Source organism: Staurois parvus, unplaced genomic scaffold (assembly GCF_062004578.1).
Source record: "Staurois parvus isolate SC_StPar_1 unplaced genomic scaffold, SC_StPar_1.0 ptg000327l, whole genome shotgun sequence".
In the NCBI taxonomy this organism is placed as follows: domain Eukaryota; kingdom Metazoa; phylum Chordata; class Amphibia; order Anura; family Ranidae; genus Staurois; species Staurois parvus.
In genome coordinates, this window is record NW_028318123.1 from 5,760,380 (window position 1) to 5,778,445 (window position 18,066).

At 40.7% G+C, this 18,066-nt stretch overlaps 1 protein-coding gene across 4 annotated transcripts in view; it reads right to left on the bottom strand.

Moving 5' to 3' along the window:
* SH3KBP1 (SH3 domain containing kinase binding protein 1) overlaps positions 1-18,066 on the bottom strand; it is a 544,697-nt gene that overhangs the window by 137,145 nt on the left and 389,486 nt on the right. The window lies entirely within an intron of this gene.

The following is an 18,066-nucleotide window of genomic DNA, read 5'->3' on the forward strand; positions in this document are numbered from 1 at the left end:
CTGCTAGAATTTTGGCTGATTCAAAATGACTAATTCAACTTTTGTCAAAAGAGCCAGGTTGAAAATTGTGGCTGAACAACACCCGCAGCCAAAACACTGCAGGTACTGCTTGGATATTCTGATAGTTAATAGAGAAGTATGGCTGTTTATTTATTTATTTTTTACTCATTATATTTACCTAGGTGAATGCAACATTGGTCCAGTGCTGCATCTGTCCATTGCCAGCTCTAAGGGTGAGAACTCAGTGATCACATGAATTCTCACAGATGCTCTGAGCAGAGAGCAGTGATTGTCAGTCACCGCTCTCTGCTCTGCCCCTCCCAGTGCTCACTGGAGCATTGGGGCTGTGGAGGGGGAGGAAGAGGCTGGCTCAGGCTCTCAGTGGCTTTCTGAGAGGCTGAGCCAGGTGACACTCCAGACTCTGAGGTTGATCCCAACTTTCAAGTCGGGTCTTTCTTCAGCCTTGACTGGCTGAATGACATCAGCCAACGGCGGGCTTGCTTGAAAAAGGAGGCAGAGCTTCTGAAATGTGTTGTAGCTCCACCCACTGGCCATTCACGGTACCCGTCAACCTCTCCACTACTTGGAATTTTGAATGGACACCATTGAGCCAGCAAGCGGCTCCCTCCTTGGTCCCACTGCAGTCACTGATCCATTCACCTGAGTGACCATGATCCTGCTCCTCTGCCAGTTCTCCATTTCCACATGCCGACTGGAGGATTTTTATATGTAAGTCTTCTGCAATAAAGCCTTTACTGTTTTTACCCAATTCTCACCTGGCGCCTCCTTTCCTCTGCTTTCCAAAGCACCTGTCATCTTCTTCCTTGATGGGCGGGAACTTTGAACATACATTGCTGAGTTGCAAGCTGCTCCCTGCATGGTCTCACTGCTGTAAGCGAGCCATCCTCCTGATTGCACCACCATCCCACTCCTCTGCTGGTCCTTCCACTCCACATGTCGACTGAAGGAGTCCCAGATCTAAGTCTTTTGTTTAACAGTTTTTCACTGAATTTACTCCTCCTGACTTGGCGCCCTCCTTTTCTTCTGCTTATCAACAGTGGGCTTCAGTCTGCTGTCGGTTGAAAATGGGTCACATGAGTGCAGAACAAACTGCACTCATGTGATCTACAGGAGAAGTGCAGCCAAAAGAGCTTTGGCTGTACTTCTCCTTTAACACTGATGGTTGTCAAAATGCAATTGTCTGGATGAACCTATTAGATTTCTTTTATTCAACCTTCTCTGATCCTCCCCTTCTTTCAGTGTCCCCCTCTTATCTCCTGATAAGACCTATCATAATGGGACACTCTGCACATGCTCAGTTTGTTGTTTATTGCTTTTTTTCTTGGGAGAGTGCATGTGATCAGCACAGGGCCAACCAGCACATTCCAGACAGAGGTCAGGGGTTCTGCATCCTCCTAGAGCAGAAAGAAAACTCCTCTTACAAGCTTTAACATGTGCTCTGCTGGACACTGATAGAAGTCACAAAACTGCTCTTACTGCTGATGAGAAAAGCTATTTATGAGTTTATATTTACAAAAATAATTGCAATTCCATGCTCTGTGTACTCTTGGAGACCAGATATAGTGGATGCAGGGTCCTGGGTTTAGTAACAATAACTTTTTTGCACTCAGTGCGTAACTAGGCAGTGATTGAGCAGAAACAGCCTGATGAGTTCAACTCTCTTCCTTTCAGCATTATTTGCAGTTACATTTTAAAAACTGTTCTTGATTTTAATGACTGCATAACTACTTTCACTACTTTTTTTTTTGGGCTTGAAGTTCAGCTTTAAAGTACTGCTTGGTGCCAGTCTTGCTTTGCTACATATACAACAAATGTGAACCAAAACCGTATTTAAATAAGATCTTTATTGATAGCAACTTAGAAAACAGATGTAAAAAATACTTTAAGGCAATCAAACAACCCCAGCACATATACTTACGTGATTTGTGTTCCTGGGTAGGGGGCGCACGTACCGCTCTACTCGTGCTGGCACTGGCGGCTAAGGATGCCAATCACCAGGTCCCAGCCGGAGATTCCCTGCCGGCACTCAGCAATCGCCGTGTAGAACTGACAGGGGAGAGACCGGTGTATAAACAACACAGGTCTCTCTCCTGCCAGCAAGGACATGCTGCTGTGTATTTATCTGCGCAGTAGAGAAATACACAAGAGCATGTCTCCCTAGTAAAACACAGCATATTATGTAAAACAGCACACAGTTAACCCTTTGATCACTCCAGATGTTAACCCCTTCCTGCCCAGTGTCATTAGTACAATGTCAGTGCTTTTTATTAGCACTGATCAATGTATTAGTGTCATTGGGATGTCAGTAGCAGTTAGTCAGTTCCCACCCATTGTCTCGCTATAAGTCACTAAACACCGCCATTACTAGTATGAAAAAAAAAAAAAATTCCAGTATATATATATATACTGCCATTTGTAGACGCGATTACTTTCACGTAAACCAAATAATTTACATGTATTGGGATATTTTTTTAGCAAAGACATGTAGCAGAATACATTTTGGCCCAAATTTATGAAGAAATTTTATTTTTACAATTTTTTCGCTGGATATGTTTATAGCAAAAAGTTAAAAATATTGGGTTTTTTCCAAAATTGCAGGTATTTTTTTGTTTATAGCGCAACAAATAAAAAATGCACAGGTGATCAAATACCACTGAAAGAAAGCTTTATTTGTGGGAAAAAAATGACAAATTTCTTTTATGCACAGCATTGCATGACCGCGTTTATCAGTTAAAGTAACAACGCCGTATCGCAAAAAATGGCCTGGTCAGGAAGGGGGGTAAATCCTCTAAAGGGAAAGTGGTTAAACAGAACAGATTTTGGAATTGTAGCTCACTTTATCAAGAAATAAACTTAACAGAGGCCACCTCAAGAGCTCATTTATATCCATGGACATGCTTGGCTCCATTAGATGAGACTAAACTTTTAATGTTTTTAACATTGCGCTGTTTTTCTCCGACTCACCTTTCTGCCTGTCTCCAGCGCCGCACCCAGGGACTAGCAGAGAGGGAAGAGACCTTGCAGTGTGACGAGCATTGATTGGGTGATCATCAGGAAAGGGGAGTGTTGGGCTTTCTTAACGCTCAGCAGAAGCACATCTGCTGAGTGAGTAAATTAAGCACCGGCCCCAATAAGAAAAAAAAAAAACTTTATTCCTTCAGGTTTCCTTTGTATATGGAAGCACTTGGGTGCTCAGTACAAGCACATGCTGAGCAGCCAATCAAGCTGTGGTGTCCTCTCTGTTAACCACTTAGTGACTGAGGGGAAAACAAAAATTAATGCCAAAGAACAATTTTGCAACTTTGACATGTGTTAGTAAAACTGTACATATCGCAACTGCTTTGTGTAATCAGGAGGATTATACCTTGTTTTTTCAGGACAAATTGGACTTTCTTTTGGTGGTAAATGGTAATGGATATCGCTTGATTTTTTTTTTATTATTATCAAAGGAAGACTGCCCTAAAATAGTAAAAAAACCCTTTTTGTTTTTAAATTAGTGGCATATTTCTTGCTATTACCATATTTTACCATCAAAGTACAACCCAAAAAAAAATTCTCCTGCTCAAGAGGATCGCAGCAATACCACATATGCAGAGGCAGTTCTCTAATTAGGCAAATTAGGTGGCTGCTTAAGGACTTGCGCTCACAGGGGCTTCACGGATGTCTAATTTGCCTAATGCAGATGTCTTGAAAGAGATATAGCTGCCTCTGTAGTTGCCGATCACTTTCAAGGAGCTTGCAGCACGATCCCCCCCCCTTCTGCCAGTGGCCCCCCCTTCTCCCACGGTTCCCTGGATCTCCCACTCTTACCAGAGCCCGGGAATACATCCGCCAGCTATGGGAGGGAGACAAGTAGGGGAGGGTGTGCATGTGTATGTAAAGCACGGTCGCACAACACGTGTGACATATCACCGTGAATGTCACAGTGAGAACAATAATTCTATCACAAGAGCTCCTAGGTAACTCTAAACTGATGAGCTATAAAAGCTTATAAAGCGTCACCTATGGTGATTTTTGGGCACCGTAGTTTTTGGCGATATTACGGATGCAGGCCATTTTAAGACATGGAATGTTTGGTATCCATTTACTTGATGCAACCTCATCTTTCATACTTTAACCAAAAATTGGTATCCCCTACTCTGTTTTTTGCACTAAAATTCATTTTAATTTATTTTTTCCAGAAAATTTACGTTTAACAGTTGCACAAATATCATGTGACATAAAAATGTGCAAATATCACCTTTTTATTCTACAAGGCCTCTTCTTTCAGAAAGTATATAATGTACATATAATGGGAGTTTAGGTCATTTTATTGCAAAAAAAAAAAAAAGATCTGGAGCCGAACTGGTTAATGCTTGTTAAGAGCCCTGTTGCACTCCCCACGCTCGGGAAGGATCCCAACAACTTTGTTGAGATCTACCTGGCTTCTTGATTGTAAGCTGGCTCTACATTTCAGGGCACTGCCAGCAGACTGATCAGAGGTCATGTAATCAGTCAGCTCTCAGTCTTAAAGCCAGCATGATCAGCTGTAGAGACATAACAATGCTATAAATGGAGTTGATGTTTATTATTAACTCCATCATTCTACTATAAGCATCAGTAAATGTACATGTCAATGTGAATACATTCCTAATATCACAATATACAGCTATAGTACAAGGGAAAACAAATATAAGTTTTATCATTATACCATATGTAGTCTTTGAGCTCCAGCCAAGTCATTGCCCAGGCACAGTATCTTAAAGTCTGTCTGAGAGGAGAAATCTGAAATTAGGAGAAACCATTCTCTTGAAATCAATGTGTGCAGTATAGTGTTCTGGTAAACCACAGGACAATAGGCAGTTTAATCTTTGTGAGGTGTGATGAAGTTTTTCACAGCATTAGGAAGCCAAGCTTTATGAAACACAAGTGCACACCACAAAGAACATAAAGCTTAGTGAACAGAACTAGAAATTTACATGACTGTTATCTCTAGAACACGATTGTAGCCCTAGAAGTAGATTCCAAATATGGGTAATCCCTGAACACAAATGGCTCTGGTCATTTATGGAGAAATAATGTACACATTATCAGAAGGATTACAGTATTATTTCTACACTACAGAATCAAGCAAGGTTTATACAGTGTGAAACCTATATAAGGACACTGCTACAAGATATACCTAGCAAAGCACATTTTGAGGAACTTACATAATGGGTAGATACCAAGAGACAAAACATATCCTCCATAAAACAGTATAATTAAACCACCTTGAAACCCCTTCTTCAACAGAAATTCTTCCACATGGAGAAATCTAGTACATCCTTTCAACACCAGCTGACCACCCTCCAGCAACAGATTGAAAAATATGATAATAAAAGCATGAGGAACAACATAACAGATGTCGTAGACATCTCAGGAGAAGTGGGCAAATGCCTTCCAGCCTCCATCATGAGAATAGACACATCAGAGCCTGCCAGATAATAAATAAAACCAAATCTCTTATATCCCTCCCAATTGTTTCCCATTCTCCACATAATTAAGGCCTATCACTTACTTGACTTTTACATGATTATCTTAATATATTAAATGATGATGCTCTCCCAGGAACTTGATAAGTCTGTCATTACAGTTATATAAATGTTCATTTAAGTTCACTACAAACATAGTAAGCCTGATGCCGTTCTACCTGTTATAAGCAGCTGAAGATATCTACAGTGTTTGGCATTACTGGCTCTTGATAGGCTCCACAGCTTTGGACCTGCCAAGTTTCACAAATAAGGCCAGATCAGAGTTATTTCAAAAATGGTGGAGTTAAAGCAAGGACTTCTCACACTTAGTTATTCCCCCATTTACCCACCTACTTTGACACCATATTCTTTTGCATACCTCGTACATTCCCTAACCCTTCCAATGCTACATACAGTGCTCAGCATAAATGAGTACACCCCAACAGATTTGTCAGAAAACCTTTACTTTCCTTTCAGAATCAACATTTGCTATGGGACACTATACTACAAAATACTCTCAAAAATGCGGGCCACTTATTGCAAACAAGATTTGTTAATTTGCATACACGAAAAGTATTTTTCCTAACAAAATAATTCAAGACAATGTTGCAAAAATACACCAAATCCTATTAACAAGAGTTCAACTACAGAAGAGTCTAATTATTCATTAAACAGGTGTCCAGAAGACAGTTGATTACAAAACGGTGTTACCTAACAAAGAAAACCCCTTCTCATTTCATGCTGTCAGTAATGGCACCACATGAAAGAGAAATGTCACTGACAAAAGGCCTGACAAAGAAACTGATTTCTTTACACAAGAAATGTGTAGGGTACAAGAAGACCAGCAAAGCTTTACTTATCAGTCAGAATATTGTAGCAAAAGTGATACAAAAATATAACAAAGATGGAACTGCAACCATCTCACAGACGTCCAGGCCGTCCACAGAAGTTACCACATTAACAGGAGCATCTTCTGATGAGAACGGTTGAAGAAAATCCCCATGCAATTAACTGCAGTTAGCTAAAGAAGTAGAAAGCCAAATTGGGGTGACTGTTTCCCGTGACACAATATGGCGTACACTGCAGAGGAATGGCTTGCATGGCTGTTGTCCACGAAGGAAGCCTCTCCTAAAGCCCATGCACAAAAAAGCCCGCCTAGAATTTGCCAGGGCCCATGCTGAAAAAGACTACTGGGACTCTGTACTCCGAGTGATGAGACCAAGATACATGTTTTTGGAACTGATGGCTTCAAAACTGTATGGCTTCGCAAAGGTGAGGAGTACAAAGAAAAATGCAGAGTGCATACAGTGAAACATGGTGGTGGCAGTGTCCTTCTGTGGGACTGCATGAGTGCTGCTGGTGTTGGGGAGCTGTAATTCATTGATGGTATCATGAATTCCTAGATGTACTGCTCTTTAATGGAAGAGAAGATGCTACCATCACTCCGTGTCCTTAGTCATCATGCATTTTTCCAACATGACAATGATCCAAAACACACATCTAAGGCCAATGTTGCATTTCTGAAGAACAGGGAGAAAGTGATTCAGTGGCCAAGTATGTCTCCTGATCTGAACCCAATCGAACACCTATGGGGAATTCTAAAAAGACAAGTTGAGCATCACTCTCCATCCAGCATCCAGGCTCTAAAAGAGGTCATTCTTGAAGAATTAAAAAGATAGATGTTGCAATATGTCGCCAACTTGTTCATTCCATGCCTAGAAGACTTGGTGCCATCTTTACAAATCATGGAGATTATAAAAAAATACTAGATGTAGTAGTTTTTGTTGTGGGGTGTATTCATTTTTGCATCAACTAATTTGAGTAAAACGTAAGATTTTGTAATCTAAGCTATATTATTAAGCTTACTTTCATGTAATGAGCTAAACAACTGTTCTATAAAACTGTTTTTTCTAAATTTTGTACATTGTTCTTGTGTTCATTGAGATATTGATTAAAATCTTACTTTTCAAAACAGGCGTACTCATTTATGCTGAGCACTGTACATCCCACCCAACCCCTCTCCATTTTTACCAAAACACTCTAAAAACTGCTTTATATTGCCCAGTTACAGAAATTGCAGGACTCTGCATAGATTTTTGAGATTTTGGAAGTGCACTTTCATATAAACCATGTGCTTAAGGTGCCTAAATTCTTCCGCGACAATGAAGAAAATCAAAACAGATCCCACGGCAAAAAATGTCTACTTTGATAACCTGTACTAGAATAATGGAAAATTATTATGAATAGCATTTTTACAAAGTATAGCAATTCACTGCCCAGAACACCAAATTTGCTAGAAAGAAGGTGATGACATTGAAAACTGGACAACAATTATTAAATGGTTATCCTCAAAACATTCTTATTTAGACATTGAATTATGCAGTGCCCATTATGTGTATATTCACATGCACCCACTCACTTGCTGTGTGCATTGGAAATTCTGATTGGGTTTCATTATTCGGCCTGCTTACCAAGGTAAACACAGCTGACAGCTCCTCTGGCATTCAGATAAGATTAGCTTTCAAAACATCAACCAGACCAAGCAATACTGAATTTATCCAAACTAGACTTTGTACAATATCTACTCTTCTATGCCTTAAAAGCTGAAACATTCAAATTCATGGCACATCATAAAGAGACAGATGAAATAAAAAATAAAGGGCAAAAGAACATTCTTCCAATAGCAAGTAGATAAACGGCATCACTTTTTTTTCTTCTGGATGTCCAGAATCATTTGTGACCAGTAAAATTATCCCTTATTCATGTAATAATTTGTCAAGCGGCTGTAACAGTGCTGCCAGTAATTTGGGAAGTTATTTGGTTGCCTTGTAATTAACCCTTTAAATTTTCCCAAGGTCAGCTTACATAGTTAAGGTGACATTTTCAGGGCTTTTAAAATTTTTGGAACCTTCCAGCATGTGAGTGAGCGTTTTATGCTGGCACGGACACAAATTTCAAGCTGCGAGATGAATTGTGGTTTTGGAAAAGCCGCCAGCAGCCTTGCAGGGAAGATGTTGGCCTGTGTTTTCACCAGGTTTATCAATCTCAAATTTGAATTAGTCCTTTCTTTGTTTTCACTAATGAAATGGAAATTCATGAATGTTTTATGAGCTACTAGTAGGGCTGACTGATTATTTTACAATTTGGAACATTACCAGCGGATTCATCAGGCAGCCTCTAAGCCATTTATCGAGGTTTCATTTTAATGCACGGAAATTATGCTTTTAGATATAACAAATATTGCTGATTAGCTTACAGACTCTTCAGTATGATGTCTGTGTTACACTAAAAAGTTCTGTGTAGGGCAGAAAGCTAAATGTTACCAGTACTTTCTATAACATGCTTTAGACCCGCTTTGCAGGGTCAAAAGAAATGTTTATTCCAAAAAGAAACATTTCCTGGTGTCTACTCCCTGCACTCAACTTTATCAGGATGTATGTACATAGACTGTTTGAACTGCTTTTCTTTCCCATATGAGAATAGAAAAGCAGCTCAATGCAACTTAGAAGCAGCTTACTGCATCTCAAAAACAACTTGATCCAACTCAAAAAAACATCTTCTTATGCAACTGGAAAGCAAATTCCTAGCAACTCAAATGTGACTCATTTCAGAATGGCATGAGGCATAATGCCCTTGGTTTGCTTCAATCAAAAGCTCATGCTCATAAGCCCTGAGGCAGGTCATACTAGTCCCATCTCTTACTGAGTCCATGTGCAAGGCACAATGTTTTGTGCACTAATTCACATTTTAGATTCATTGCATCCTGTATTTCTCGTGGAGGTAAATGTAGGTTAGCAGACACACACAGGTGGTCATGCACTGATCGGAAAGAAACATCTGTAAAGACACATCTCTGGCCTGTGTGGAGTTGAAGCCCTTCACTAATTTGATCGATCAGGTACCAGTTTCAGTTACAGAGAGGGCTGAATTTGTACCCCACCCTTCCCAGGTCAACTGTCTTTTGCTTTCCCACTTCCTACACCAAATGGCTGCCTAGCTTTTGTAATACACAACAAGATGAATCAACACAGCCACACAAGGCACTCCTAGACTTTGGATGGAGAGGCCGAAAGACACAGCCTGCCAACACTGTATCAGCATACCTAGAACCAATAACTGACAGATATGGCAAAGCATAACAAGTTCTCTTTTATGTGCATGGACCCAAAGATGGTAAAATGTAAATACACAGTACACTTCTATCAACATAAAAACAAAGTGTAGCTTGATCTGAATGGATAGCTCTAGCAGACAGTAGTTTAGAAACCTTTCTTATACATGACAATGTGTTACTGGTAGTACAATAATGTATGGGTGGTTGCCGCCCTAAGCTACAGCCTATGTTAGCTAAACTTACAATTTGCACTGGTTTGAGAAAATACAGGGGTAACAAGCTGGATTGACAGGAAGGCGATTACTGGACATCAGAGAAATGTCACTGGAAGCACAGGTCACTTAAGAATAGACTTTGAACAGCATCCATGTAGGGCTTCATTGGTGGTTAACTTAAATTTTTAGCAGTTAATTATCAAAGGGGGTTGTATCAATGGGAAATTTCATAATAAAACCACTGTAATGATAATTTACATTTGGAAAGCAAAAGCTTTTAATGCAGAAGGAAATGTATAGTTAAAACAAACTGGGCCACTTTGTGGTTGTCTGATTGAAATGATTCACCTTTCTTTTCCCATATTATACCTCAGGAATGGCTCACAGCTTGGTGAGCTGATGACCTTTCCCCCTTTGTTTCATATTCATCTGGTCCAGCTCTAAGAATGTTCAACTTGCATAACCTAGAAACAACTTGACCTTAAGAGGATTTCCATTTTTATACATATAGACTGCAACATCATAGGTGTACTCTGTACATATGACATTTTTTAATGATTTAACGGCCATCTGAAGGCACAATATACCCACGTGGCTTTAATTATTACTTTATTTATCAGCCTTTCCAGTTATTATTATTATACAGGATTTATATAGCGCCAACAGTTTGCTCACGCTTTACAATATAATAGGAGACAATACAGCAACAATACAGTTCAATACAAGAGGGTTAGGAGGGCCCTGCTCCTTGGAGCTTACAATCTAAGAGGGATGGGCTAGTGGTACAAAAGGTAATAACTGTGGGGGATGGACTGGTAGGAAGAATAGAAGATGCCATTGTTAGCTGAGGGCAGGATAGGCTTCCCTGAAGAGATAAGTTTTTAGAGATAGCCTAAAAGTGAGCAGAGTAGGCGATAGTCTGATAAATTGGGGTAGAGAGTTCCAGAGGATGGGGGAAGCTCTGGAGAAGTCCAGGAGACCAGCATGGGAGGATGAGACAAGGGAGCTAGAGTGTAGGAGGTCATGGGAGGAGCGGAGAGTGCGGTTTGGGTAATATTTGGAGACAAGATTGGTGATGTAATTTGGGGCAGAGTTATAAATGGCTTTTTATGTTATTGGTAATGTTTTGAATTTTATCCGTTGGGCAATGGGAAGCCAGTGGAGGGATTAGCAGAGAGGGGTGGCAGATATGGAACGGTTAGTAAGGTGGATGAGTCTGGCAGCAGCAGCATTCATGATAGACTGAAGAGGGGATAGCCTGCGATGAGGTAGGCCATTGAGGAGGGAGTTACAATAGTTAAGGCGAGAGATAACCAGGGAGTGAATAAATTACTTATTAGTTTTAGAGGTTAAGAACGGGCGTATCTTGGAGATGTTGCGAAGGTGAAGTCTACAAGATTTGGACAGCGATTGGATTTGGGGCCAAAAGGACAGATGGGAGTCTAGGATTACACCAAGCACCCTGGCATGGGGGGAGGGACTGACGGTTGTGTTATTGATCTTGATAGAGAAGTCAGGGGAGGGGGCACAGGCTGGAGGGTATAGTAAGAGCTCAGTTTTGGAAAAACTGAGTGTGAGGAAGTAGAGTGACATCCATGGCAATATGTCACTTAGTAGTTTAGTAATGAGAGAGGAGACTGAAGGGGTGAGGTGAGGAGTAGAAAGATAGATTTGTGTGTCATCAGCATAGAGATGGTACTTAAAGCCATGGGAATTTATCAAGTGACCAAGGGAGGAGGTGTAGATGGAGAAGAGAAGGGGTCCAAGGACAGAACCTTGAGGGACACCTACAGAAAGAGGAAGTGGAGAGGAGGAGACAGAGTTATAGGTAATGCTGAAGGAACGCTGCAATAGGTAGGAGGAGAACCAGGAGAGAGTCACGGAGGCCAAGAGAGTGGAGTTTTTTTTTTGAGGAGGGGATGGCCAACAGTATCAAAAGCCGCAGAGAGGTCAAATAGTAAGAGTACGGAGCAGTGGCCATTGATTTTAACAGTTAGTAGATCATTAGTGAGTTTTAGTAGGGCAATTTCAGTGGAGTGTAGTGAGCGAAAGCCAGACTGTAAAGGGTCAAGAAGGTTGTTGTCAGTGAGGTAGGAGCTCAGGCGATTGTAGACTAAGCATTCTAGGAGTTTAGAGGTAAACAGGAGCAGGAAGATGGATCTTAAGTTGTTCAGGTTGGTGGGATCCAGGGAGGGCTTTTTAAGTATGGGAGTGATGTGTGCATGCTTTAGAGGGGAGGGGAAGGCACCGTTAAAGAGGGAGAGATTGAAGATGTGAGTGAAGGAGCATAGGACAGAAGAAGTCTGCAATCTCGTAAGCAGCGAGTGAGGTACTGGGTGGAGGTGGAGAAAGTAGAGAGTTAAAAGTAGAGAAGAGACGACGAGGACTGGATGACAAGCTACTGATGAGAGTGACAAAGTAGATTTGTTTGGCAGCATGGAGGGAGGAATTGTATGTTAAGAAAGCAGATTTATATAGGGTGTTACACCCTTACAATTGTTTGTAATGCCTTTTAAACGGCCACCAGGGGAATGGTTCAGTATAATACAAAGGCACATTACATTTGATTCTGTACAGCCTCCCATTGTTTGGGGGCCTAACAATGGGGGTTAAAACCATCTTGCATTGTAGAAGCCCTCATTGTTTGAATGGTTTTAGATCTCTGCAAAAATGCACCTTCCAGCTCTTCCCTTTCTGACTGTAGCCTTACTCATATACATTCTGTAGTATGATACAGGACAAAATCAGGTGACACAATGCTGTGCCCCTGAACTTAAGCAAAAAAAAAAAAACTTGATAAATCAGCCTTTTTAGATCTATATTTTCTCACTTTTACACAGGCACATCAATCAGCCATAACATTATGACCACCCACCATAACCACCTAATATAAAGTAGGTTCCCCTTTTGCCATGAAAATAGCCCTGACCCATCGAGGAATGCACTCCACTATACCTCTGAAGGTATGCTGTGGTATCTGACACCAGATACAACATGTTTGTTATTTGTGACAGACCCATTTGGGTCAGGGTCTTTTGAAGGGGACTGCAGGCCTACTGAACATGGGCCCTGGCATCTGAGGGGGCTCTATTCTTTGGGAGGTGTGTGCCTGGGGGACCTTTTAGAGTAGTTTTACTTCAGATTCAAGTCCATGTCTCCCCGAAACATACAGATTCTGAAAATTGGAGGACCAGGACACAGATTTGTCTTCTCTGTGCCCAAACCAGCATTTACTGACTTAACCCTCCACATCCTAGATTCAGAGACCCAAAGCAGATGTTAACATAATCAGCTTTTGCTGTAATCTGTTCATGAAAGTGAAGTTCCAGCCCCTGGGCCCCTCCCCCTCCGAAAAAAATTAAAAGTCAGCAGCTACAAATACTGTAGCTGCTGACTCTTATTATTAGGGCACTTACCTGTCCAGGGATCCAGAGATGTCCTCACCCTGAGCCAATTCTTCATTTGGCTGTTGGGTGCTGGAGCAGCCATCTTAACTGAGGGAAACCAGCCATGATGCCTTGAGGCTTTGCAGTCGGATCCCTACCACACATGTGCAGAACATGCTGTGTTTTCTGAATGGGACACATTCCTCAGCGACCTCTGAAGTATCCAAGAGGGCTGGGGGGGGAACTTCCAGCACATTTTGCCGTTGCGAACTGAGCCGGAAGTGGAAGCAGGTACCTGTCAAAACCAGGTACTCTCTCCCCCCCAAAAGGTGCCAAACGTGGCAGTGGAGGAGGGGAGGCAGATAACTCTGCTCCGTGTTTACCAGTGAGTATTTGTCCCATTGCTAATTCAGTTAATTGAGTCACCTATTGTTTGGTTCTTCTGGAGGTTCCTGCATGATGGGATTAGTTTGGTGTCAGCTTTACCTTGTTATCTAATCAGTGCGGGATGTTTATCCCAATGTGTAATATTTGTTTTTATTCATGTTCATGTGGGACTGCCCCTATTTCTGATCTGTATACAAACCTGTATTCCTGTTCAATAAAGAGTTCCAGTTTTTGCACCTAAGCTAGTGGAAGCAGTTCTCTGACAAAGGCACTCAATCACACAATCTGGCTGCAAGGCGGTCCGTCACATTAAATAAATATAAATATATATACAGTCAGGTCCATAAATATTGGGACATCAACACAATTCTAACATTTTTGGCTCTATACACCACCACAATGGATTTGAAATGAAACGAACAAGATGTGCTTTAACTGCAGACTGTCAGCTTTAATTTGAGGGTATTTACATCCAAATCAGGTGAACGGTGTAGGAATTACAACAGTTTGCATATGTGCCTCCCACTTGTTAAGGGACCAAAAGTAATGGGACAGAATAATAATCATAAATCAAACTTTCACTTTTTAATACTTGGTTGCAAATCCTTTGCAGTCAATTACAGCCTGAAGTCTGGAACGCATAGACATCACCAGACGCTGAGTTTCATCCCTGGTGATGCTCTGCCAGGCCTCTACTGCAACTGTCTTCAGTTCCTGCTTGTTCTTGAGGCATTTTCCCTTCAGTTTTGTTTTCAGCAAGTGAAATGCATGCTCAATCGGATTCAGGTCAGGTGATTGACTTGGCCATTGCATAACATTCCACTTCTTTCCCTTAAAAAACTCTTTGGTTGCTTTTGCAGTATACTTTGGGTCATTGTCCATCTGCACTGTGAAGCGGCGTCCAATGAGTTCTGAAGCATTTGGCTGAATATGAGCAGATAATATTGCCTGAAACACTTCAGAATTCATCCTGCTGCTTTTGTCAGCAGTCACATCATCAATAAATACAAGAGAATCAGTTCCATTGGCAGCCATACATGCCCACGCCATGACACTACCACCACCATGCTTCACTGAAGAGGTGGTATGCTTAGGATCATGAGCAGTTCCTTTCCTTCTCCATACTCTTCTCTTCCCATCACTCTGGTACAAGTTGATCTTGGTCTCATCTGTCCATAGGATGTTGATCCAGAACTGTGAAGGCTTTTTTAGATGTCGTTTGGCAAACTCTAATCTGGCCTTCCTGTTTTTGAGGCTCACCAATGGTTTCCATCTTGTGGTGAACCCTCTGTATTCACTCTGGTGAAGTCTTCTCTTGATTGTTGACTTTGACACACATACACCTACCTCCTGGAGAGTGTTCTTGATCTGGCCAACTGTTGTGAAAGGTGTTTTCTTCACCAGGGAAAGAATTCTTCGGTCATCCACCACAGTTGTTTTCCATGGTCTTCCGGGTCTTTTGGTGTTGCTGAGCTCACCGATGCGTTCCTTCTTTTTAAGAATGTTTGAAACAGTTGTTTTGGCCACGCCTAATGTTTTTGATATCTCTCTGATGGGTTTGTTTTGTTTTTCCAGCCTAATGATGGCTTGCTTCACTGATAGTGACAGCTCTTTGGATCTCTTCTTGAGAACTGACAGCAACAGATTCCAAATGCAAATAGCACACTTGAAATGAACTCTGGACCTTTTATCTGCTCATTGTAATTGGGATAACGAGGGAATAACACACACCTGACCATGGAACAGCTGAGAAGACAATTGTCCCATTACTTTTGGTCCCTTAACAAGTGGGAGGCACATATGCAAACTGTTGTAATTCCTACACCGTTCACCTGATTTGGATGTAAATACCCTCAAATTAAAGCTGGCAGTCTGCAGTTAAAGCACATCTTGTTTGTTTCATTTCAAATCCATTGTGGTGGTGTATAGAGCCAAAAATGTTAGAATTGTGTCGATGTCCCAATATTTATGGACCTGACTGTATATAGATATATTTATTTTTATTATCACTTTTAATACTCTTTTGGAATAACTGCAATTTTACGCAATGGCATTGTTATGTTAAAATAAAATAAATTAATATTAAATAATGGCAGCATAACTAATTATGTAACATTTCATAGGCAATGAATATAGTTTGAGACTGCTTTCAGTATTTAAATTGGTAAACAACTTTCACCCTGCAACCAAGAATATATTTCAAAAACCTGAACCTTTCAAAAGGTGAAACATGCTAATAAAATCTAGAATAACTGAGAATAAAATTATTGGCTTTCAGTCTTGTATTTGAACTAAATATACACTAGTCATATACAGTACTTGGAATAAAATCACAATATAATAACCAAATGTATCCTTAAAAAGCATTCAAACATATCAGACAGACCCTGCTATATCTTGCTTCATTACAAAAAAAATTAAAGATAAAAAAACGTATATGCATCCCTAGCTTTGCAATAAAAATAAAAAGTTTTGAAAGCACTTAAGACTGTTTTCAATGTGTACATCCAAAAAGTATCATCACTCCCTAATGGGATGTGTATACTGCCAACTTGAATGTACACACTCTTTGTTCCACTTCAGACCCATCCAATGACTGTAAATTAGTAACTGTAGCTAGTGGAAAACTGGCAGCACATACAATTATATGTTGAGGCTCAGATACAGTTGGCTCTTCAAAGCTATGTAAAGTTCAATCTGAAATACACATTAAAAGCAAATAAAACAGTAGCAATGATGCTGCAAAAACATTGTACTTACAACTCAAGGCTGATTAGTACCTATAAATTGTGGAACATGCAGTTTGGCCATTTGAGTCTCCTGAACCAGGAATCTGCTGATGAATCTGGAGGGCACAGTTTGTCTATAAGCATCTATACTCTCATCTATATAGGGTATAATGTGCTTGCAGCTCGGCTACATCTGTATACTGAGTGATGAGTCAGGAAGTCAGTTACTAAGACCTCTTCTATGAAAAGTGAAGTGAAAACAGCTGTATATTGTTGTGGTGTAAGAAAGGTATGTTAAGGATAGTTTATAAAGAATGCAATACATCTTTCACTGAAGATTCATGTCTTCGTAGCCAGCAGGCTACATCTATTGAGTGGTCGTCCTGGGCAACTCCCTCCATTATTCTGTCCGCTCATCGTTGTGCATATGTAGAGCATATTAGACTCTGTAGATTAAAAACATATGTCTATCTTCTTCTACAAACAGTCATTAAAAAGTAAAAGTAAACTACTTTGTTTCAGTTTATTGATTCATTTGTGTTCAACAACCTTTTTTTTCTTTAAGATCTGCCCAGCACCTCTTCCTTCAATTTTCAGAATGGTAAATGCTTCTGGAGTACAACAACCAGTTCTGATCTACGATGAATGGAAAATGTGTACACGCTAGAAGCTATTATGCTGTGAAATGACGTAATTGTTTTGTCAGTACCTCCAAAGCAGAAAGACTCCTAAAACTTCTCATAGGATGGGCTGGTGCCTCAAAGGTTGCAGTGAGATGGAAAAAACATATTAGCCATGAATGCAACATACTTAATGGGGTCAAAGTGAGGCCAAAGAAGACTCATACTAGCCACATGTGGCTTTGGGATCGAAGTATGCTGAAGCAGAAATGATAATCAATGAAGCTCTTTCATATACACAATTCTTACAACACATTCTAATGATAAAATATGTTTCACATTTACTCCGAAAAAAAGGTAAATATTACCTTTTCTTGCACTGCCTCCCCAGGGCTGAAATGAGCTAGTCATGGGCCATAGGCATTGCCTTTATCTGACCTCTCTAGGTTCCTCTCATGGTATCTTTCCCCACACTGTGGTTGCCACCAGCACCCCCATGCATAGGTATCACTTTCCAACACTGGTCCTCGCGAGCCTTTTTCAACCAGGGTGCCTTTAGATTTCTTCAGGAGTGCCTTGGCAAAATGCCTATAAACTGCACAAAAACTGTATACAAGTCAGTGGGTGGATCAAGCTTGCCTTTTAGTTACACAAAGTCACAGGTATCTTTTGTGCACCATTACAGCCACTGGCGTCCTAACAACCAATGATGTCATTGGTTTATAAGGAGGATGCTGGGTGCTTCCACAGCATGCTTGTTTACCCCTCCCCTGCTCTTCTGCGTCAGCACTGGGGTCACATTAGCGAAGTGATGGAGAGAGCTTTAAGGGGAAGAGAAATGTTGGAATACTAGTCAGTACCAGTGTGCAAAGGTGTGCTTGCTTTGGAAGTATATATCATCTCTATGTTGGGTGTCCTGTGTGTGAATGTTGCTCTGTTATGTAAAACTATTAAATTTTTTACATTTTAGAATAGAGTGCCGGAATTTTGAAAGGTGCCTTGACTGAAAAAAAAAAAAAAAAGGTTGAGAAATACTGCTCTACGCCACTGTCATTAATAGACGGTATGGTGGCAGTCATGTGTGCACTAAGACAACACCAATGGA